This window comes from Diabrotica virgifera, chromosome 6, assembly GCF_917563875.1.
Source record: "Diabrotica virgifera virgifera chromosome 6, PGI_DIABVI_V3a".
NCBI classification, from domain to species: domain Eukaryota; kingdom Metazoa; phylum Arthropoda; class Insecta; order Coleoptera; family Chrysomelidae; genus Diabrotica; species Diabrotica virgifera.
In genome coordinates, this window is record NC_065448.1 from 88,142,824 (window position 1) to 88,167,713 (window position 24,890).

The following is a 24,890-nucleotide window of genomic DNA, read 5'->3' on the forward strand; positions in this document are numbered from 1 at the left end:
TCCCTTACGCCCCGCTCAAATCGTCAGATTTTTTAAATATACACTGTTTTGCATGTACTTAACTTACCTTATCTTAATCTGACAATTTCGAGTATTTTTAAGGATAGATTTTTTTTTCGGACCCCCCTAAACGAACTCCCCTGTGTTAAGAGCCAATATATGGCAGAGGTACATCTGCAGGGTACCACGTTTCTCCCCATATGATAATCTGACGCGCTCGAGTAACTGCAAAAATCCCCGCTTGGGCTCCCCTACCATAAATTTAGTTTCTCATCAACTTTTGAAATGCAAATCCATTTTAAAAAAATTTAATGTACAAGGTGTTGTTTTTGGGTCGGAATATTTGTCCTATATTTTTTAATCCAGACCTGAATTTTTTACAACAACTGTAAATCAATTAGTTGATTTTTCACCTTAAAGAATATTTGCGTGCCAAATATAAAATAAATATACTGTGTAGTTAAAAAGTTATGAACCAAATAAAAAAATGGCAAAATAGATAAAACACCCAGTATCTTTGTTATTAATGAAGCAAGACCCATTAAGTATGGTATTTTTGAGACCGCCTAAGTCTCCTCTTTTTGCAGTTAACGTATGTTACTTTTGTAATGAAACACCCTGTAGAAGACGTATTTTTTAGTTTTTCGATCTGACGTTTATTTCTCGAAATATTCGATTTTTTCATGCGAAACTTTGTGACTCACACATTTCTTTATTCCCCGCTCAAACCGTCAGATTTTTGAAATATACATTGTTCTGCACGTACTCAACTTACCTTTTCTTAATCTGACGATTTCGAGTTTTTCTAAGGATAGATTTTTTTTTCGGGCCTCCTTAACGAACTCCCCTGTATTAAGAGCCAATATATGGTACGGGTACATTTACAGGGTACAAACAGGTACAGGGTACAAACTATTAGAGAGGCTTATATATAATAGAATCAGCACAGAACTGTTCCATGTGATCCCAGTCGAACAAGCAGGTTTTCGACCAGAACGAAGCTGCGCGGACCAGGTAATGTCACTCACCACCTACATCGAAGCGGGTTTCCAAAGAAGACTTAAAACTTCAGCGGCATTTATTGATCTCTCGGCAGCTTCCGATACAGTATGGCGAGAGGGCCTTATATACAAAATTATGCGTGCAATCCCCTGTAAACCAATAGCACGCCTAATGGATAGCATGCTCAACGACCGAATGTTTCAAGTAGTGATGGGCACAGATATCAGCCCACCAAAGAAACTTAAGAATGGCCTACCACAGGGGTCAGTGCTCTCTCTACTACTATTTAGCTTATACTTAGCAGATATGCCGGAAACACAATCAAGAAAGTTCGGATACGCCGATGACTGGGCCCTCACTACACGATGCAGAACACTAGAAACGTCTGAAGAAGTTCTGACGGCAGACTTGTATATGTTGGGCAAAAATTTTCGCAAGTGGAGACTTCAACCAAATGCATCCAAAACAGAAGTTAGTTGCTTTCACCTGAACAATAAACGTGCTGGAAAGGAACTCAACATACGGTTTGAAAATACCACACTTACCCACAACAAAACACCGGAGTACCTGGGCGTAACACTAGACAGAACGCAATCATTTAAAAAACATTTAACAAAAACTGCCCAAAAGTTGAGTACAAGAAATAACATCATACAGAAGCTCTGCGGTACCACCTGGGGAGCATCGGCTTCCACTCTCCGCTCTACTGCCTTAGCCCTTGTTTTCTCGACCGCTGAATATTGTGCTCCAGTTTGGCTACACAGCCCATACGTAAAAAAAGTCGACACTCAGCTGCACAGCACTATGAGGATGATAGCTGGTACAATTAAATCAACTCCCACCCAATGGCTTCCAGTATTAAGTCACATCCCACCTCCACATTTACGACGAGTTGACGCACTTACACGTGAATACAAAAAGATCATGAACAATATAAATCTGCCGATCCACCAAAATACCGAGGATGCACGAAATACCCGTCTCCGCTCTAGAAAACCACCAATAAAAACGGTAAGAATGATGCATGAGGAGTTCAACATCACGAATGCATGGTCCCAAGAATGGAACGCATGGCAAAATAACATGCCCTGCATTACCCACAAGCCACCAGGTTTTGATCTTACACGTAAAACATGGTCCACTCTAAATAGGATCCGAACCAGACATGGCAGATGTGCATACATGCTACATAAATGGGGAAAGAACCAGTCTCCTCAACGTGACTGTGGGGAGAACCAAACCATTGACCACATTATTAAAAAGTGTCCCTCAAGATCCTACAATGGAAGCCCTGAAAACTTCCTGTTTGCAACTTCAGAGTCAATTGATTATATTAATACACTTGATGTTTGTTTGTAACTATTTAAAGTTTGTCATATACCTATAGTGTAGGAAACAGAGGTTGAACCTTGCAAAATGGACACAAGTCCGGTTTTATTTTTTTTCTGGCATATCAAGGGGTGCTTATTCTAAGACTAACTTTTTCTGAAAAAATTTCGACCCGGAACCCCCCTTTTCACCCCTTTAAAAGGGGTAATTTATGGTTTTTGCAGAACGTAGCCCTTCCTGTATCTTTTACAAAAAATTTCTTTTATAGAAATATGAAGAGGACTATATTTTCTACGATTTATTTCCGACAGCATTTCTCTATCATCCACCTTTTAGCAAGGGTGGCGCCCCAAAGTTGACAAGTTTTTAAAAAAGATGTTTTTAAAAAAAATATATTTTTCCCTAACTGTACTGGAAATTAAAAAGAAATGCTGCGGAAATTATTCACAAATAGATGATTGATTTTTTGGTATAGGTCTCATTTAAGGATAATTGCCCTTTTTTTAATTACAGGGTGTTACATTTTAAAAAACCTCTTTTTATACCATCTGAACCGTTTATGCTAGAGTAAAAAGACTTTCAGCGATTACCCATGTACTGGTGTTATTTACAAATTTGTATAATGCACCCCCATTTTTTCCCAGGAACCACCCAAAAAAACAGAAGAATTAATAAATAAAGTGATTTTCTTGGAATCCTTTACACACAATGCCCTTCATTAATATGCTTCATATATCATTTTGTGCAAGTTATTATTACCCATGCACGGACACTAAAAGCCATTTTCTTGTGCAACCCCTGTAGCCAAAAACAATAAATAAAATGGGGGGTTGAATTTTTTTTTTTGTTTTTTGCTTTTTGATCCATATGGGCATATGCTTCATCAATAGTGCTTTTCAAAAATATATATGGTTATTGCAACATCCCTGCGCAAACCTTCCCTATCCTTGAGAATATACTGCAGAAACTACCCCTATACCTTATCCAGTATGTTTTTACGATTTTCTCATTACCTATTCATTTTTTTTTAAACAAAACTTATACAAGGTTAAATACCACTATTTGCTCTAAAAATTAGTTCCTATTCATTTTTTTCGTTTAAGCAACCGTTACGGCACAGTGGCGCCGTAAACCTCATATATGCTTTGACGGGCTCCAGTTGTTGTTTATTTTTTCGTCATCTGTTTGTTTTATTGATAAAGTACTTATGTAAAATAAAACAACACAGTATAACCTACAAATCATGACCCATGCACATTTTACATTATTTCCTCCCCAAAGCTACAGTGGTGGCCCAAAATAAATTTTTTCATATTTTCGCCACCTACACGCATTTTATTGCGTTAATGCTACCTTAATAGTACAATATTCAGCCCTAAGTGGTCGCTAAGCAGTGGCGGATCCAGGGAGGGGTGATGGGGGCGATCACCCCCTCCCCTCTCAAACCAAGTGATATTATATTTGAAGATTATAAAAATATTCATTTATTTTTATAGAAATACTTATATTATATTAATAATATTTTTATAAGAATGACTTTTTATGCTTTAGCGACAGTGGCGGATCCAGCATCGTTAAGAGGGGGGTGCCAATTGGTTAAATTTCTATAAAAATAAATGAATATTTTTATAATCTTTGAATATAATATCACTTGGTTTGAGAGGTGGGGAGGTGATCACCCCCATCACCCCTCCCTGGATCCGCCACTGCGTAGCGACCACCTAAGGGTAAATATTGTGCTGTTAAGGTAGCATTAATGCAATAAAATGCATGTAGGTGGCGAAAATATGCAAAAATTTATTTTGGGTCACCACTGTGGCTTTGGGGAGCAAAGAATGTAAAATGTGCATAAGTCATAATTTGTAGGTTACACTGTGTTGTTTTATTTTGCATAAGTACTTTATCAATAAAACGAACAGATGACGAAAAAAAAAAACAAAAACTTGAGCCCGCCAAAGCATATATGAGGTTTACGGCGCCACTGTGCCGTAACGGTTGCTTATACGAAAAAATGAATAGGACATAATTTTTAGAGTAAATAGTGGTCTTTAACCTTGTATAAATTTTGTTTAAAAGAATACATAGGTAATGAGAAAATCGTAAAAACATGCTCGCCAAGGGATAGGGGTAGTTTCTGCAGTATATTTTCAAGGATAGGGGTGGTTTTCGCAGAGATGTTGCAATAACCATATATATTTTTGAAAAGCACTATTGATGAAGCATATGCCCATATGGATCAAAAATCAAAAAACAAAAAAAAATTTTAACCGCCTACTTTATTTATTTTTTTTTTGCTACAGGGGTTGCACTAGGAAATTGCTTTTGGTGTCCATGCATGGGTAATAGTAACGTGCACAAAATGATATATGAAGCATATTAATAAAGGGCATTGTGTGTGAAGGATTCCAAGAAAATCAATTTATTTATTAATTCTTCTTTTTTTTGGGGTGGTTCCGGGGAAAAAATGGGGGTGCATTATACAAATTTGTAAATAGCACCAGTACATGGGTAATCACTGAAAGTCTTTTTACTCTAGCATAAACGGTTCAGATGGTATAAAAAGAGGTTTTTTAAAATGTAACACCCTGTAATTAAAGAAAGGGCAATTACCCTTAAGTGAAACCTATACCGAAAAATCAGTCAATTATTTGTGAATAATTGCCGTAGAATTTCTTCTTAATTTCCGTTACAGTTAGGGAAAAATATATATTTTTTAAAAACATCTTTTTTAAAAACTTGTCAACTTTAGGGCGCCACCCCTGCTAAACGGTGGATGATAGAGAGATGGTGTCAGAAATAAATCGTAGAAAATATAGTCCTCTTCATATTTCTATAAAAGAAATTTTTTGTAAAAGTTACAGGAAGGGCTACGTTCCGCAAAAACCACAAATTACCCCATTTAAAGGGGTGAAAAGGGAGGTTCCGGGGCGAAATGTTTTCAGAAAAAGTTAGTCTTATAATAAGCACCCCTTGATATACCAGAAAAAAAATAAAACCGGACTTGTGTCCATTTTGCAAGGTTCAACCTTTGTTTCCTACACTACTATATTATTAGTGTTTGTAATTTTGTTCTAAATGTGTTGTAATTGCCATACGATAAATAAATACAGGGTACGAGGTTTCTCCCCATGCTATAATCTGACGCGCTCGAGTAACTGCAAAAATCCCCGCTTGAGCTACCCTACCACTATGGGCAGAGACAGGTACTTAGAAAAAATTTATTCATCTAGCAGATAATGTCAAAATAGGCAATTCTAAAGATCGTGTGTACAAAATTAGACCCTTAGCAGATAAACTTATAGAAAAATTCTACCAGTGAGGATGTTTTCATTTAGATACATACATCCATAGACGAATTCATGTTGAAATATTTCGACCATAACCCAGAAAAAAACTTTGTTAGAGGAAGCCGGTCAAATTTAGATAGGTATAATAATGGGATAATAAGTGGTTCCACTTAATATTGTTGTGGTTTTGACGTTTATTGTGCAAAAAAACCAAATGATACTGAATATACTACAGGAATACCACTTGGAACTAATGCAGTAATTGACTTTTGAAATACCTGCCCGAACCATCTAAGTAGAAATGAAATTTTTTTTGATAATTATTTCACGACTAATGATTTATATATCTGAAACAACAAAGCAAATCGTGTGCAAAAATGTCCAGTAATGGAGTTAAGCTAATGAAGAAAATGGCAAGAGGTACATAATATGATTATATAGATTCGACAAAACTAATGACATTTTGTTAGTGAAATGGTATAACAATAGTGTTTGTTCTGTTATCCAGTAACTATCAATTGATACCAATGAACCACAGTGCCCGATTTCACCAACGATACCTAAACATTTAAGAATTACCTAAGTGGGTTTAGGTTCTTCCTAACTCTAAAACGGATTTCACCATACGATAAGAATTGCCTAAACCGCTTAAGCATTACCTTACGTTAGGATACGGATTTCGATCTTCCTAAACTTTAGGTATTACTTATCGTTGACAGTCAGGTTATATTTTTACAATTTTGACTAATGTACTTGTGACGTTTGTCAATAATTTGCTTCTTACCTTAATTTTTCTGTTATTCTGTAATATTAGGTATATTAGTTGTAATTTTGTTGTATTTTCTTTTATATTATTAATATAATATGTGTTGGAAAATATACAAAATCCTTTGGAGTTTTCTACAGGTCTGTTGACAAAATTATGTAGTGTACCTACTACCTAACAAACTAGTATTGTGTTTCAAAAACCCATTCATGATATAACTAAAAGTGTGTCATTAAAAAATTAATAATAAAAAGCAATTTTCAACATATTATTTATTTTAAAATTATTTCATTAATGACAATTAAACTAACTTCAATTTTTCGTCGTATGTGAAATTTACAACTCTTCTTTTCCTCCATTTCACTGTAAATATGATACAAATAACATATAAGACTATTTTATTATATAGAAACTTAATGCACAAATAACTAACTACTAAATAAAATAACTATAACAGTACAAAACTGAATAAAACCAAATTGGCAAACAAACAATAATGACAAATAATCGAAAAGGTAAGGAAATGTCATCTTATTCTTCTTTTAATTTATCAAAAATAGTTCAAACGTACCTAGGTAATACCTAGAAAAGCATTTCCTAGATAAGCAGTTCTTTCAGTTGTGAAATGCAATTGTTCCTAAGTATTGACTTAAGAAGTTCCTATCGATAAGAATTACTTAATAAGGCAACTGTTTAGGTATCGTTGGTGAAATCGGGCATTTTAGTCACGTAAAACCGTAGTCCAGTGCATCAAAATCAAAATAAAATGTAGTACATACAACCAAAATTGTTAGTCCAAAAAGCCACTGCGCATCCGCTAGGAAAAATATTCTAATTCGGATTTTTTGCACAATCTTACTCAAACAGGACTCCTTTTAACAAATTTTCATGTTGCCAGGACCAAAAGGTGGTCAAAAATTTTTTTAAACGTTTTTTTGTTTATTTCCTAAAATTATTTTTTTTGCATGGAAAAAAGTTTTTTTAGGTTTTTTGGATCATTCCAAACAGAAAAGGTCTTTAGTGACTTTTCTCTAAAAATGATAGTTTTTGACATATTATAAGCGATTAAAAATTAAAAAATTGCGAAATCGGCCATTTTTAACGCTCAAAAACTATGTGAAAAACTGAAAATTTGAATGTTGCCAAGGTAAGTAGATATTCTTTAAACATCGATTGATGAAATCCCGAAGAGTTTTTTGCAATACAATATTCAAAACTCCTTTGTTTTTTAATTGCTAATCAAGCGTGCGCGACACTATTTTCCACCGACGACGACAGTATGGTGCAAATGAAAGGAATACATTCGTTATTTCGTAAACCGGCGGCTTTAAGGACAAATCCCGAAATAGGTCGATTTTTATTTTTAAATTATGATATTGTGGTATATATGGTATACTAGTGACGTCATCCGTCTGGGCGTGATGACGTAATCGATTATTTTTTTAAATGAGAATAGGGGTCGTGTGGTAGCTCATTTGAAAGGTTCTTCAATACTCTATTCAGTAATGTAAACATTTACATAATTATTTATACAGGGTGTCCTTCTACTTCTTTTTTGTCAAATAATTTAATTTAATAAAAATTTTTTGGACACCCTGTATAAATAATTACGTAAATGTTTATATTACTGAATAGAGAATTGAAGAACTTTCTAGCACACGACCCCTATTCTCATTTAAAAAAATCATCGATTACGTCATCACGTCCAGATGGATGACGTATACCATATATGCCACAATATCATAACTTAAAAATAAAAATCGACCTATTTCTGGATTTTTCCTTTAAGTCGCCGGTTTACGAAATAACGAATTTATTCCTTTCATTTGCACCATATTGTCGTGGAAAATAGTGTCGCGCACGCTTGATTAGCAATTAAAAAACAAAGGAGTTTTGAATATTGTTTTGCAAAAAAACTCTTCGGGATTTCATCAATCGATGTTTAAAGAATATCTACCTAGCTTGGCAACATTCAAATTTTTAGTTTTTCACATAGTTTTTGAGGATTAAAAATGGCCGATTTCGCAATTTTTCAATTTTTAATCGCTTATATGTCAAAAACTATCATTTTTACAGAAAAGTCACTAAAGACCTTTTCTGTTTGGAATGATCCAAAAAACCTAAAAAAACTTTTTTCCATGCAAAAAAAATAAATTTAGGAAAAAAACAAAAAAAAACGTTTAAAAAATTTTTGACCACCTTTTGGTCCTGGCAACATGCAAATTTGTTAAAAGGAGTCCTTTTTGAGTAAGATTGTGCAAAAAATCCTAATCAGAATATTTTTCCTAGCGGATGCGCAGTGGCTTTCTGGACTATGTTTACTTCTTATAATTCTGGAATGGGTGAAGTACACAGATGCGCATGACCAGTGCATATCATTATATCGAATAAGTATAAAAGGTAATAAATGGTGGTGGGTTTTATTTACGTATTTTCTTGGCATGATGTGGAAACTTCATCAAATTTCTGCAGGAAATGTGATGGTTCAGCTGGAATTCCGTCGTCATATAGTACGTAATTTGAAAGATGATGTCCGTTCAAGTACACAAATAAAGAGAAAAGCTGGTTCCATTCTTGAAGTCACCGAATGCTTTCATTTTCCGGAAAAACTATAAAAATAGTTAAAGAATTCTGTGTGTCATATGAAGGCAAGATGGAAATTGTGAAAAACAATGTGTATTGAAAAAGGATATCTTGAAAAATACGATACAAACACCTAACGTACCTACCCATTTGATGACGCCCTTGTATTTCAAAATGTATTTGAAAAAAAAATTTGTTTGAATATTTGTAATAAATATAACACCAACATCACAATTTTGTATTGTTTACCATTTTTTCCAAGCTAGTTTCTTTTTATGCGTTAATGCGTTTTGGCCTATTCTTATTTACTGTTTTGGTAAGAATGAACTAATTAATTTCCTGAATATGAATTTAATTTATTGGGTAGTACTTTTTATATTCGATTTGAGTCTGATAATATACATTTTAGTTGGGAAAAAAATAAAGAATCGATTTGCATAATTCCCTTAATCCTTAAACATTAAATCAGGTTTTCCGTTTTAGAAAAATGTTTGTATATGTTGAATATCCTTAGGCAAACATTTATTTGAAAGGGAACAAGTATTTGCATAACATACCATTTTGCCGATAAATCAAACATTGTGCCTTCTTGACAAGGCACAGATTACAATCGCAACCTTCTGTCATGTTATTTTTGCTCTTTCGGTTTGCAGTAAAATAAACACAATTTAAAATAACAATATTTCAAACAATACGTCCCAATCGTTATTTACTGCCACTTTACATATGTTCTTTGACGAGTGGCTATTGAATATTCCACCAAAAATCCTTTAATTTGACACTGACTAACAAAAGCTCAATCGAAAACAAAAAACACCAAATAATGTTTATTTTATATTTACATTTAACATACATTGAAGGGTCTATAATGCGAGCTGAGCTTATCGGTTTTCAGTTAATTCAATTAATCTCTTGTACACCGCAGATGAAGGATAGTTAAAAGGTAATATAAATATCTTAATAATAATAATACCTATAAAAGTTACTACTATAAGTAGCTGTCATAGTTGATGTGTGTTTTTTTAGTTTTTTCAATAATGAAATTTATTTTTTTATTGGTACCCCATTTTGCTTATTTAAAGTACGTCTCAGCGTGTTTAAATTCATCTTTTAAAAACGCGAGACTTTTAAAGTTACGATGGTAACATCAACAGTTTTAAATATTGATCTGACCTGACAGGAGTACACACCTTGTAACGTCAAATAAATAAAATATTACTAACAAATGTTTCAATAAATGTTTCTTTTAAATGAATGTGAAAAGTATAGTTGACATTGTTTGAAATATTCATACATCTGTTTTTTAAATCACAGAAAACACTGTTCAAAGTAATATTACCGACATTCTCGGAAGCCAATGAGGTTGTACTTCCATTAAATCTATATCTGTTACCTTTTGATCTTCCATCTATTTATTGAACTTGTCGTATTGTCGTATGAGGATGTGGGCCTCTCATGCCCGTTTTTTTGGGTTTTATTAGTATTTTTGTGGCTTGCGCCTATTGTTAGTGTTTTATTGATTTTTTTGATGGCCGAAGCGGTGTTTTGTGTTTTTTAGTTTTTTGAGGGCTGTCTGAAACATACCATACGTTTAGTTTTCGATTAGAGACATGCGTCTGAAAGAAGCGCTCAAATCGGCAACACGGCATCACTTATGAGAAATGAGTGTCATTGCCACTGTAATAGCATCGACGAATATGACTGAATAAATCCGCGCGACTCGGGTGTGGGAAGCGCGGAAGCAGGGATGCCATGTATTGGGCGTACATATTTCTATATCTAATTTAAAAGTAAACACGCGCTATAAGATCAACATTATGGTAGGGGAGCCCAAGCGGGGATTTTTGCAGTTACTCGAGCGCGTCATATTATTACATGGGGAGAAACCTTGTACGCTGAAAATGTACCTCTACCATATCGCCGCCTCAAAGCAACAGTACCTAGGATATGTAAAAAAATGACTTTTGTGATATCCATGTCAAATGATTCGAAATAAACTCTTCTGTTCAGTGTAACACTAAGATAAATAAAAAGTGAAATACTTTTTTCATAATATTACATTCTGTAGCTTAATTCCTTTTAGCCCAAATTCTATAATGCAACACTAAGACAACATACATATCATACCATTATATTTTGTCGTTTACCCATTTTGGTCATCAATATTAATGCAACACTAAGTTATATTACGCACATATCCTACTGTTGCCATGTAGTTATTGCTGAGTTGCGATTATGTCTTTGTTTATATTATCCAGCTTGCGGTCACAATTTTATCTTCAGTAATCTTAACAATCTTAAACAATAGTTCTATTACTTTGATGTTAAAAGGTGTATATTAAGAGTCAAAATGAATAATTCAGCCAATTTAAATTGTAAAAATTATGGGTATCTAGAAGAAGTCAGTATTTAGTTTATGTATTTAGCGAACAAAAATAATACTGATTCTGAGTTGTTATCTGGAATTTATCAAGCACAGGAAAAAGGTAAGTTAAATTCATGATAAATTCTTTCAGCATCCGCTGCTATTTCCAAAACTGATTCTGATGATTTTTTCATTTTATTTTGTTTATTATCTTGTCAAATTTTAAAATTTTTGGAAAGCAAGTATGTTGATGTTATAATTTATGTAATAACATGTTTGAACAACAAAATTGTTTTGTTTTTTGTATTGAAATGTGTAAAATTTTAAACAAAACCTTAGTGCAATATAAGTTTATATAACAGAAATTTACGGATATCGTTAAAAAACGGATTATCTTTAAGGGCAACAGTAGGACAACTAACTTTTTTCCAATTATTTTTCACTTTTTTATGAATTAGTATAAATTATCATGTGACGCATGTAAAGTTAGGTACTCAAACAAAATTCCATGTAAATCCATTCAAATATAAAAAAGTTATTAATTACTGAAGTTTCGTAAAATTTTCAATTGCGTTTTTCTCGAAACTATATTATTTCACATATCCTACTGTTGCTTTGAGGTGACGATATATTTGCTCTTAATGCAAGGGAGTTCGTTAAGGGGGGGGGGGGGGCGAAAAAAAAATATATCCTTAGAAAAACTCGAAATCGTTAGATTAAGATAAAGTAAGTTAAGTACATGCAAAACAGTGTATATTTCAAAAATCTGACGAGTTGAGCGGGTCGTAAGGAAATGGGTGAGTCCCAAAGTTTCACAAGAAAATGACAGATCGAAAAACTAAAAAATACGTACTCAATATTTTTCAAAAATCTATCGAATAATACCAAACACGACTTCCCACAGAGAGGGGTGGGGGTTAAATTTATTATTTTAAACAAACAATGAACATCAGATCGAAAAACTGAAAAATACACTTATTCAATATTTTTGAAAAATCTATCGAATGGCACCAAACACGACCGCCCACGGAGGTGGGGTGGGGGGTTACTTTAAAATATTAAATGGGAGCCCCCATTTTTTATGGCAGATTTGGATTCCTTACGTAAAAATAAGTAACTTTTGTTCGAGACATTTTTTACAATTATGGATAGATGGCGCTATAATCTAAAAAAAAAACGATTGTTGGAAATGGAAAATTAAATTAAAAATGGACAAGTCTCAACTAAAATGGAAAACTGTACTTAACTTTTTTTGGTTTTAGGACCTACTCTTCACAATCCAATAGGTCCCCAAAGCGCTCGAGTGACTGCAAATTTAGCATACTTTGCTCCCCTACCATTAATAACTACACGCATTCTTGGCGATGCTAAATGTGACGATGTCTTCTTTTGATAGAACTACAATTATCTAGACTTTATTATACATTTGCCAATATTTTCTGTTTGTGTCTTAACTGTTAACAGTGAAATATGATCTTTTATTTTTCAATTTATAATGCCTGATACGGAAATAGTATTATTTTTGGTGGAATACAAGTAAGACCGCCGAACACTGCTAAGTGATGAAGATAGTCTTAAATAAGGATAATAAAATAATGGTCAATTTGATTGTGTAACTCTTTAAGTACTATTTGTAGTAACTTCTTGTATCATTAAAATAACACAAAGGAGCCGCTGTTGAAACAGTAGAATTTAAAATGATAATGAAAATAAATTTAGTGTACAATGTATTTGCATATGAGGTTTTAAAATGTTTAGTTAACAGAATGTACAATTTATGGTAATTTTTAATAGTGGAAAAGAAAGTGTTAAATTGTCTATCTACACGCACGCCATACTTACATTTATTTACATTTTTTATATTGCAACATTGTGTCTTCCTCGAAACATCATCTTATAATAAAGTTCTCTTCTGCTGAATATAAGCATCATTTCTGATTTTTGTTTTTTTTACACTTTTATTGTTAACATCCTACGTCCTATAGCAAATAGAGCGACAAAATTTACAACTACCTACATGACTGATGGATGACAAATGAAGACAAAATGAGTGAACATACTCACTGCTGGTATATATCAAGCAAAGCAAAATACTGGGAAAAAGAAAAAGGCGGACGAAAACAAAGATCCTAGCTACGAAACTTGGGTGAATTTTGTAGCTGTAGTTTAAGCAAACCTTTTAAAAAAGCAGTTACTAAAGGAAGACTAGCAATTATGAGAACATATATCCGACAGGAGCCGGCACCAGGAGAAAAATCTATTCATGTAGAACATCCTTCTTTTGGTGTCATAACGGAGTTATTCACGGCCTTCAGCTAACCGGAACATTTGTTGACCACTGCGTATTCTTGTCCAACCTCGAATGTTCTTGAGTATTATCCCTCTTCTCACAAAAATTTTCAATGCATGTCTCAAAAGCAGCTACTTTCCTACTCCTTGGAAAGTAGCAAACACAATCATGTTACCAAAAAAAAGGTAAGCCCTCTACCGACGTGGAATCCTACAGAACTATCTCTCTCATAAACACTCTGGGAAGAAAAGTCCTTGAGCTTATTCTAAAAGAGAGGCTCGATGACTTTCTCACAGCCCGCAACATCATCCCAAAATTTCAATACGGATTCCAAAACGGTAAATCTACACAACATGCATTGATTGACTTCACCACTAAAATCATTCAAACCATCAACGACGGTTCATTCGCCATAGCCACTTTCCTTGATGTACAAAAGGCTTTTGATCAGGTCTGATACGACGGACTTGTTCGGAAGTTAATTGACATCAGGCTTCCACTACAATTTACAAAAATTGTACATTCTTACCTCCACGACCGAACTGTTACAGTGAAAGTATGCGATCAGAAATCAACCCCATTTACTCCACAAGCTGGAGTTCCCCACAAGGATCACTTCTAGCTCCACTGTTGTATATACTCTACAACAGTGATCTGTCAAATCAAAATATCCCAGGCACTCGTCTGTTTCTCTATGCGGACGACACGGCTCCACTCACAACAACTACACGATACAATCCTCAACTCATTCGCAGAAGAGCTCAGACTCTGTTAGACGCGGTCGAAGAATGGTGTTGTAAGTGGAGAGTTACGTTGAACGCGAATAAAACAACAACAGTTGTGTTTCGCGCCCCCTCCGTGTCACTCAGAATCATCAGAAATAAAGACGACCAATACCCACTGAGACTGATGGGAGAAAGGCTCGTGCTCAGCCCGACTGCAACCCATTTGGGAGTCCTGTTTACCAGGACTTTCAACTGGGATGCAGATCTAAAGGCAACTTTAGATAGGGTAAGAAATAGAGTCAGACTTCTCAACCCTCTCTCAGGGAGAATTGGCAAGACACACACGAAAACTCTCATCCACACTTACAAGACCTATATTCGACCACTCATTGAGTACAAAGCAGGTCTCTTTAGCCTTTTCAGCAAATCACAAAAGTGAGGTTGTTGCGAGTGGAACACAGATTCCTGCGTAGAGCAAACTACGAGCAGTGGAGATTCCCGTCTAATGCAATCCATAACCTTTCTAATATCCCCACATTTATCGAGATAAGTAACTCTCTGAACAGGAATTTCACATCTAAAGTAATCAACGGACACCTCTCTGACACACAACAATCTCTCAAATGTTCCTGTTCTTCTCTTGGCCACGTATTCTACCACCGAAAGCCCAAACGGAAAAAGATCCACCCACCGTCCGCTCTAATGCATACCTGAATTGACGAACTCCCGGCAGAATACGACGAAATCCTTGAGGCTACTCCGCTAGCCTACCGTACCCTCCTCTTCTAACTCCTCTTCCCTACCCCGAACAGGGAGAAGTTGGTTTTTTGCGGTTTACCAACTTCATTGCACAATAAATTATACCTGTTCGACCTAAGAAAATAGCCGAAACTATTTTCTACCACTTGAACGCACACTGTCCACGCAATGCTCAAAACCACCTCCTGACGGGCGACGCAGAATGCAGGCTTGCCTGTCCATTGAACAATGGTTTCTAGGGAGCTTGGTCGAGGGCAAAGCACGGACAGTACACACACTTGTCTATGGAACCAACATCAATTCCATCAAACCCTCTTCTCTGACCTCTAACAGTCAGCTGAACCACCACCGTCTGGCAACACACACTCTTAAGCCTACTACACCTTGACCCAGAGATTTTTCGGACTGTTCGCTTTGTCTGCCTAACTAACAACATTCAACACATACCCTGAAGAAGACAAAATCCTAAACATGGACAACTCAATGCATCCTTTCCAAATAAAGAAATCCTTTATCCCTACACGAAACCCACATTGAGGCATATGCGGCCCCGGTATTACCTTTTATAGTAAGCTGAAGGATTCTGTATATTCGCCTCTAAGAACATGCCATAGATATGAAATTTTTCGTATTTTACTAGTTTTCAATAACTCACGAACGGTATTTGCTCTATTTAACACGGCTTCGTTGGTCTGCATTTCTGTCCAGGTTATTCGGAACCTTCTTCTGTAGAACAAGATCTCAAACTGTAGACTGTCTACCGACTGAAGTGATCGTATCGACCTTCAGAGTCCAGGCATCAGTGCCATGTAACAACTTCTTCTTCAAAATATCTATCTCCTAGTGATGTTAGTAATGACATTGACATATCTTATTCTATTCATAGCAGCTCGAAATATTATATCAGTTGACATTAGACCAGTCCATTTTCTACAATTGGCCAGCCAGAATATATGTCTGCATCCAGGGCCTCTCTTGCCCTCAATCTTGCCTTGTAGAATCAACTGTAGAAGTTGGTATTGATTAATAATGTGGCCGAAGTAAGACAATTTTCTGTTTCTTACGGTGTTAATAATTTCTTTAGTTTTTCTTAGCGTTTGAAGAGAACAACAGTGACAAAATATAGAATTTGGTGATTCTTATATACGTAATTTTAGGTTTAAGCTGTGGTTACACAGGAATGATTTCATTTTTAAAAACGTTTGGCGAGCTGCTTCAATTTTTGCCTCGGTTAAACGCACTTTTTATGCCAAAGTTGTAATGATATGACGCCACAGCGGGCGATGTACCGGTGGACCAGAGACGACCGTAGGGGTATCCGAGTTGACGCATCCCCTCTTCATACTACCGCTGGGCGAAACCGAAGGAGAGGGCATCGAGAGCATATTTAAGACGAGCCAGGAGAATGAGAAAATCAGTTCTTGCTAACGTATTGAATTAGCAATAGCTGGATGGCAAAGATGAGCCGTTCCTTGAGCCGATACTTTGCCTAGGTGGGCGCCTCAGTAGTGACGTGGCGCCTTACCGAGACCGTTACCGCAATGGGCGGTAGTAACGATGAACAAGTGACTGCGTGTCGCTGTTCAACCTCGACCTTTACAGTAGCGGACCCAGAATAGGTTGATTACAATTTTAAAAATCAAAATAAAGTGTAAACTATTCAGTGACCGCAGCCCTCAGCTGTACATAGACTAACCAAATGACTGATTGACTAAGCATGATTGCTTAAATGTTTCAAGCGAAAAATCCTAGGAACAATATATGGGGGAATAAAATAGCAGGGTTTGTGGCACAGGCGTTGTAACTAGTAGTTGTATAGAAGTTTTGAGGAACCGAACGTAAAATTTATTAAGGTAGCAGGCCTTAGATGAATCGGGCATGTCAGGGGAAAGGAAGGTGCAACAGTAGCAGGAAAACCTAGAGAATAATTTAAAATCTGTTGGAGTTAGATCATGGAGAAGAGTTGCCGGACACATGGGTGAATGAAGGATCGTTCTGAAGAAGGCTTTGGTTCAAAACGAGCTATAATGCCGCTCATGATAATAAAATTTAATGTAAACTCCGAAAATTCCGCTAAAAAACCGTAGATGTTAAACAGAATATTATTATCAAAATCGCTAGATATAAAGATATATCGACTAGATTGAATAATAAAAAAAGGTGCAAAACATATTACAAGAAGCCTGTAGCAAATCTAAATTCTGCTAATCTAATCAAGACTGTGATGTATCTTGTACAATTTGATAAGTATTAATGGGACAAAAGTTGAGTCACACTATCAAAAATACGAACTGATATTTAAGAAATTCCAGAAATTAAAATCAAGCATTACTTACTTCTCTAGTTCCTGAAGTTACAGTAAACCTCATTTCTTTGTTAATGACCGTAATATTAGAAAAATCACATAGCGGGACAAACCCTCGTATTTTCCAGTCATGTTGTCGTTGTTATACAGTTAATTAATGTGAAACTCATGAGGACCTTACCATATCCAATGAGTTTACATAATGAGTCTAAGTGGATTTTGCTGCAAAAATAATATTCCATTACATACTCCATGTTGGATTAACGGTCAGCGCTCTGTTAATTACCCACTTTAAAACGAACTTTGTCACGCTCCGTACATAAAAACCTTCCAAGAATGCTCCTTTTCAAAGAACGAATACGAATACAAGTCGAAGTATGAAGTAAACAGTATTGTGATGGCTATATTTACAAGGTGATGACAAGAAAATACATAAATAGTTTTGATGAATGTATATTTAGACTGATTTATATGTAGGATTCTTGAACCATGACGAACTTGTCAAAATCATAACAACGGCGCGACGTTGTCTACCTTCCAAGTTCTTCCTGATAATAAGCTCGTATGAGTATACCAAAGAAACCTAAAAATAAATAACGAACAAGGTGTATGCTTGTGTAGCTTTGTCCCTCCCTATTTGATTTGACTATAGATGTGTGGTCAACAAAAATAAATAGTCCAGATATAGCCCTGAGCTTAATAAAAACTTCTTTACACTCCAGAGACTTCGATGGAATATGGAATATATCATCGATATATGGATGGATATATGGAAATACGCTGAGAGACCGAAAAAGAAGTGAAGACATTAGAAGACAATGTAACGTACAGTGTGTAAACGAATGGACACTAAATAGAAAAAAAGAATGTAATAACCACATAAGCAGAATAGGGGAGACACGTGTGGTCAAAATAGCAAGCGATAAATCACCAATCGGTAGAAGAAGTATCAGTCGACCGAGCAAAAGATGGAGTGACTACCTTCCATAAAGGTATCTATCCGCCAAGGAACAAGCAGAATTGCTCATAAAGAAGAAGAAGAAGAAGAAGACCTCGATGGTAAGAAGTACTAGATACGCGAAGCTGTCTATTATTTCAGAATGATTATGAATCAGTATTAGGAGGATCTTACATGTTTCACGATGTCCTAGTTCATCAGAGATCCGGATAGAATACGAAGTCATTAGCAGAAAGGTAAACAGTCTTGGAACTTCACACTTTAAGTGAATAGCTATTGTCCAAGTAAAACATATTGTGGAATAGCTTTAGGCCGGTGAAATATGATATTCTTCAAATAAAGATATTAGGTCAAACGTTTAAGAAGCGGCCCTTTGAACGCATCTGTGTTTTTAGTGCCTAGACCTCCCATCTATTCACAAGTTTCGTGCAAAACGATAGTAGTTTTAGTTCGGTAGCAATGTAGTACTGGAGTGTACGTGTGTTAAGTGATTCGAGTGTTTTGTTTGCTGTAATTATTTTGAATATTGGTTTAGTATTTCGTTTGGAGAGTGTAAAGTGTTGATTATTGTAATTTAATCAATGTGAATAGTGCTGTGGCGCCCGTAGGATAATGTAAATATCGCGTACGATAACGTTGATATTGTAGAAATTGCCAGTGCTAGTGTGATTGTAATTACTAAAAAAAAGTGTTCGTAAAGAAGATTCGAATGCATTTAAATGCTGAAACACAACAAGTATGTTTGAATGTATACAAAAAACTACGTACGAAATTCCGCTTCGATGAAACACTACTGGCACAAGCCACTTCTGGTTTAACATAAATTCCACTTTCTACTGTATATAAAATAGTTCAAAATGAACCCTATAATCGCAAGAAACGATGTGACTACAAATTTTCTAGACCTTTAAATCCTTCACTCCTTCACTAGAAGGACCTTCACAAAGGTCCTTTTAGACCTTTTCACCATTGAAAACCACAATATACGACTGCTACAAAAGCAATGAAATACCTACAATAGAAATAATAAGAGAGAAATTGGAAACAACCGGTCGAAATATGAACTGCTGTGAGAAAACTCTTCAAAACTGGATAAAAAAAAATGGGCTTTAAATTAAAAAAAAAATAAAGGTCAAGCAATTAAGGAAAGCCAAAGAATAGTCAACAGACGTAATATGTACCTAGAAGAAATTACTAAATGTAGGCAAGAAAATAGGAGAATTTAATATTTAGATGAAACTTGGTATGATACCCACGATACAGTAAAGAAAGGATGGACAGATGGTTCAAGCATGTGCATACCAGAAATGCCTGCAAATAAAGGCTCGCGGCTAATTATTGTACATTGCGGAGGAAGTGAGGGATGGGTTCCGAATGCTTTAAAATTATGTGGGAAGAAAATGGAAGATTGTAACGTTGACTACCACAAGAATATGGAAGCTGACATTTTTGTAGATTGGTTTGAAAACTCGCTGATCCCAAACTTGGAGAAAAATAGTGTAATAGTGCTTGACAACGCTTCCTATCATTCCCGACAGCTCACCAAAATACCAAATACGTCTTCAAAGAAAGCTAACCTGCAAAATTTTATAATGGATAATGATTTGTATTTCGAAGATTTTTACACAAAAAAACAACTTATTGAAGTTCTACACACGAAGCAATTTAGAAAATTATACGCTCTAGAGAGTATTGCCGAAAAGCATGGATACACTATATTGAGACTTCCCCGCTACTTTTGTGTTTTCAATCCTATTGAGTTAATTTGGAGACAATTAAAACCAAGTATAAGGCGTTCAAATACATTTCCTAAATTTGACAAAAAGGTAATTGAGATAATTAAAAAAGAAGTAGCCAATATTACCAAAGTAGACTGGCAGAAAAGAATCGCCAAAGTGATCTAAGTGGACGAATATTATAAGAAGATTGGGCACTTCCACATTAATGGTGGAAATAAATTTATTATTGAATTGGACGAAGAAAATACGGAAGAAGAAGAAAATGAGTTAAGTGTATCAGTATTTTAATTATTGTGTTGTGCAATTCATTTTCCAAGCATAAGTGTAATAATGAAAACACTCGGTTAAAAAAATATTTTTAGATTTTGTAGTTTTAATAAATAAAAAAAGAGCGGGGACATGCTTGCATTTTGTGCTGAATTTTAAAAGTTTTGAACTGTATACCTAAAGTAATTTTAGATCTAACTGTGTTTTTATAAAGTTCTTTTAGTATCAATAATTCTAACAATAACAATATTAATTATAAAAGCTATTCTACATCAGTTATTAATGCAAGCAAGCATGCGGTAAGAGGGAGGGTCCCTATGAGGTTAAATGTAATTAAAAAATTGATAAAATTAATTTTAACACATACGATGTTATGTATGCTTGTATGAATTGATTTAACGGTATTTACCTAAGTATAAATACATATTTTTAACTACATATTTAATTACCAGAAAAAAATAATAATAACCTAATAGCTTATACAAGAACAACCCAAAGCTACAAGTCTTACCTATTACACTATATATATTGCTTCAGCAATACAAAAGTATCTTCAAGTATATTCAAATGGGAAATAAGCCACAATTTTACCTAAAAATGATTTTATTAACGTTTCGACGCCCAAGTCGGGTGTCGTTGTCAAAATACAAAATAATACTAAATAAACAAAAATGGTGTTGCTTAGTAAAAAATTCTTCTAATAATTTATTTAATCTGACTCATTTATATCGGCAATTCAGACACGTATTATACATTTTAAAGTAGACGACTTTAAAATGATATTGCCAATATTGATGAGTTGCGTTCCTGGGACGACTTTACTAAAAGATAGTTCATTTTCATAGAGAATTTCAGTGCCACCGTTGCATTTGGTTGTCTTTTTAAAGACAGATCACATGCTATGATTTTTTGTGGCGGATATTCTTGAGTTGGGATTGATTTCATGTAATCGAATGAACTATCTTTTAGTAAAGTCGTCCCAGGAACGCAACTCATCAATATTGGCAATATCATTTTAAAGTCGTCTACTTTAAAATGTATAATACGTGTCTGAATTGCCGATATAAATGAGTCAGATTAAATAAATTATTAGAAGAATTTTTTACTAAGCAACACCATTTTTGTTTATTTAGTATTATTTTGTATTTTGACAACGACACCCGACTTGCGTCGAAACGTTAATAAAATCATTTTTAGGTAAAATTGTGGCTTATTTCCCATTTGAATATACTTGATTATAAAAATGCCACAAGAAAATAGCTTCAGAACAACAACAAAAGTATCTACTCTGAAGACTGTGAACGAAACCGGCACGGTTTCTATCTTTTGTGCTGTATGAAATGACGTAACTTTTTTTCCTCAAAACAAAACCCATACTGGGTTTTATATTTTTGAGTAACCAAGTAAAAATTAACTATCGCCTGTTTTAAAGGCCATATCAATAATTGTGATTAATATCACTTTTTGATCTTATTGTACGTTGACTAGTATCCTCCTCAGGACATTCACATTGTCCTTGTTTCGAGTAGGTATCAGTATGTTCCTATAAAGTGAAATCTTTTTAAAACCTAACTGCTCGTGCAATTACTAATGTTGTAAGCGTTTACTACATTTTCCCAGTTTACCAGTTTTACTCCTTTATTTTAATTGTATTAACGTGGACATACTTACTTTATGTTTTCACTGATGATGGCGTGTGTTCAATTACAAATGAATCCCTTAACTTGTAATCTCACATTAATTTTAGCTTTCTAATTTTTTATAGTTTCACCGTGCATAATTGTGAAACATATCGATGAATAGATTAATTAACAGTTTATTCAACTTCCAACAAATTGAATGAACTGCCAAATAGGTTTGCAATATTTCCTCGTTTAAATTATATTTGTCAGCTTTTAAAGTATGCAAAAAGTTTTTGTTACTATACTAGATGCATTAACCTCTATGATGAGGATACGTTAATGGTCTTCTTCTTTCTTTTTCTTCTTTTTTATGTAGACATTACTCTGTCTGTTTTTCAATGTGCCTCCAGTAAGTTGTTATTCCATCTTTTTCGTGGTCTTCCCACTGATCGTCTTCCTATTGGGGAACCGTCTCTCGCTGTCCTTACTACTCTATTTGTTGTCAGTCGGCTTATGTGGTCGTCCCATTCTACTCTTCTGCTTTTCACCCAGTTATTAATGTTGTCCACCTTGCATCTCCTTCGTATATCTGCACTTCTAGCTCTATCCCACATTGTCTTACCATCGATTTTTCACATTAATGGTAAACTTATAAATTAGACGATTCGGGCTCTTTTGAGCGCAGTCTATTTAGAATAGTTACCTCATTAACAACAACTCCAGTGCGTCAGTCAATGTTTGAAGTTACGTCGACAGAGTGTAATTATCAGTAGCAGTAGCTGTCAATTTAGTGCAGTCTATTATAAAGTTTGAGCTAACCAACAACTGTAGTGAAATCATTCAGTAGCTGTCAATAAAACAATTATTTTAGTCCACGACTTCAGCATTTATTTATCGTGGTCGATCGAGAAGAAATGGACACAGGGCATTAGAAACTATTCGAAACTTATATTTAGTAATTTAGTGAAAATTTCCGGGAAGATTCGAACGCAGGAAAGTTTCCGGAAACTTTCCGGGAATATTGGAAACTTTATGAAACTTATGGAAATATTGCATTTTTATTAAAATTATTAACATAAATTATACAAATCAGTAGTTAGCTTTATTTATTTCTTTCATTTCTTTTCATTTAATCTTTTATTTTCCGATGGATATAGAATTTAGAGCTTTGTCCTGGTTCCAACAGATGAGTTCTAGAAGGACTCTCATCACATACTGTTTTCCCATGTTTATGATTTTTGAGGAGTTTTTCAGTACAAGCTAAATACATTAACTTCTCTCCTCTATCTACACTCAGTCTATTTCTCTTTTTATTATTTATGAAAGGGTATGTGCTAAAAATATGCTCTGTTTCAGCGGAGGAAGCTAGTAACCCCAGTATTGTAATTTCCAAATCTTTTAAAGAAGTTTTGGTGCACATTCCTTGCCACCAGCTTATAAAATCTGCTGATCGTGCTGAAAGCCAAATAAAATCCATTGACCAAGGGTCTGCTGTTGCACAGAACTTTGTTAATTCTGTAAAAATGTTTTCTTTGTCAATAAACTTGGGAAGATAGGTTAATATCTAGTCTATAGACTGCATAGCTAATATTATTATATATGCTCCTCACCAGTAAGACTGTTAAAGAAGGATCAAGTAAGTTTGCAGCATAGTGCACAGGCTTCACTGCCATTTTTTTTTTCGGAATGGAATATTCTCAGTAAAAATATTTTCTATATCCTTAAATGCCTCGACAACCTGGGATATTTTAAACATATATTGCCTTCCAATAAAGTATTTCATCCATTTCAAAAATTTTGTTAGCACAACTGCTACTTTTTGCAACTTTAATTAAATTTGCAACTAAATGCAACTAAATTTTTTCCCTCTATGACCATAAGCATCTGTAAAGCACTTTTAGACACAATAAGACTAAAATTTACCTAAATGCCTTGTTATTCTCGTAGCATTATTTGTTAACTGGGATTGGGAAAAAATGCACTTATAAATTTTCATTTTTTTTATTATTTCACTTTTGAAATATTCTCATGCATTACATACAGTCGGAAAAATGAAAGAATACCCATGAACGATCACATCAATCACTTATTTTGTATTTGCTGTCTTTTTCTATAACAAACGTTTGTTATTTATAGAAAAAGACGGCAAATACAAAATAAGTAATTGATGTGATCGTTCATGGGTAATTTTTCATTTTTCCGACAGTAGCTTTACGCATTTGTATTATAAAAATAATGAAGCTAATATTTCAATTTTCAATTAAATTTAAATTAAAATCAACAAATGATTCAACCACCAAGAAGAAATCAAAAATAAATAAATAAAACAATAAACCGTAACCTCAATGTTCCTTCTGTACTTGGCAGTAGTATAGGTTTGCCGGTCGTGTAAATTACATAGCGCTACTTACACGTAAATTAAAATTATGTTATTGATTCTTATGTCTCAAAGGCTCTTGGAAATAATCTCAAAAGTTTTCGGAAATGTTATGGAAAGTTCTCGGCAACATTTTCGAAAGTTCTCACGCGAGAATATTCTCGAGAATTTTCCATTGAAAGTTTCCGGGAATATTCGCGACCAGGAGAATATTTCCATTTTTTATAGGAGAATATTCTCGGAAACTTTCCAATGTTCGCGAATATTCGCTTGGAAATAATCTCGACTCACATCACTACTTATATTACATCCAATTGTCAGCGTGGTCAGACCGAAAAATGTTCTGAAATGTTTAATCCGTTTGGATAACACAAATTTTATAAAAAAAAAATTACATAACAGAAGTTGTTTACTTCATTGTTTTCTTTAGAATTAGTTCTTTTTATTGACGTAATTGTAATTTTAACTTTGACAATGTAATAACGAATGATTTTTTATGAAAACTTCATCCTATAC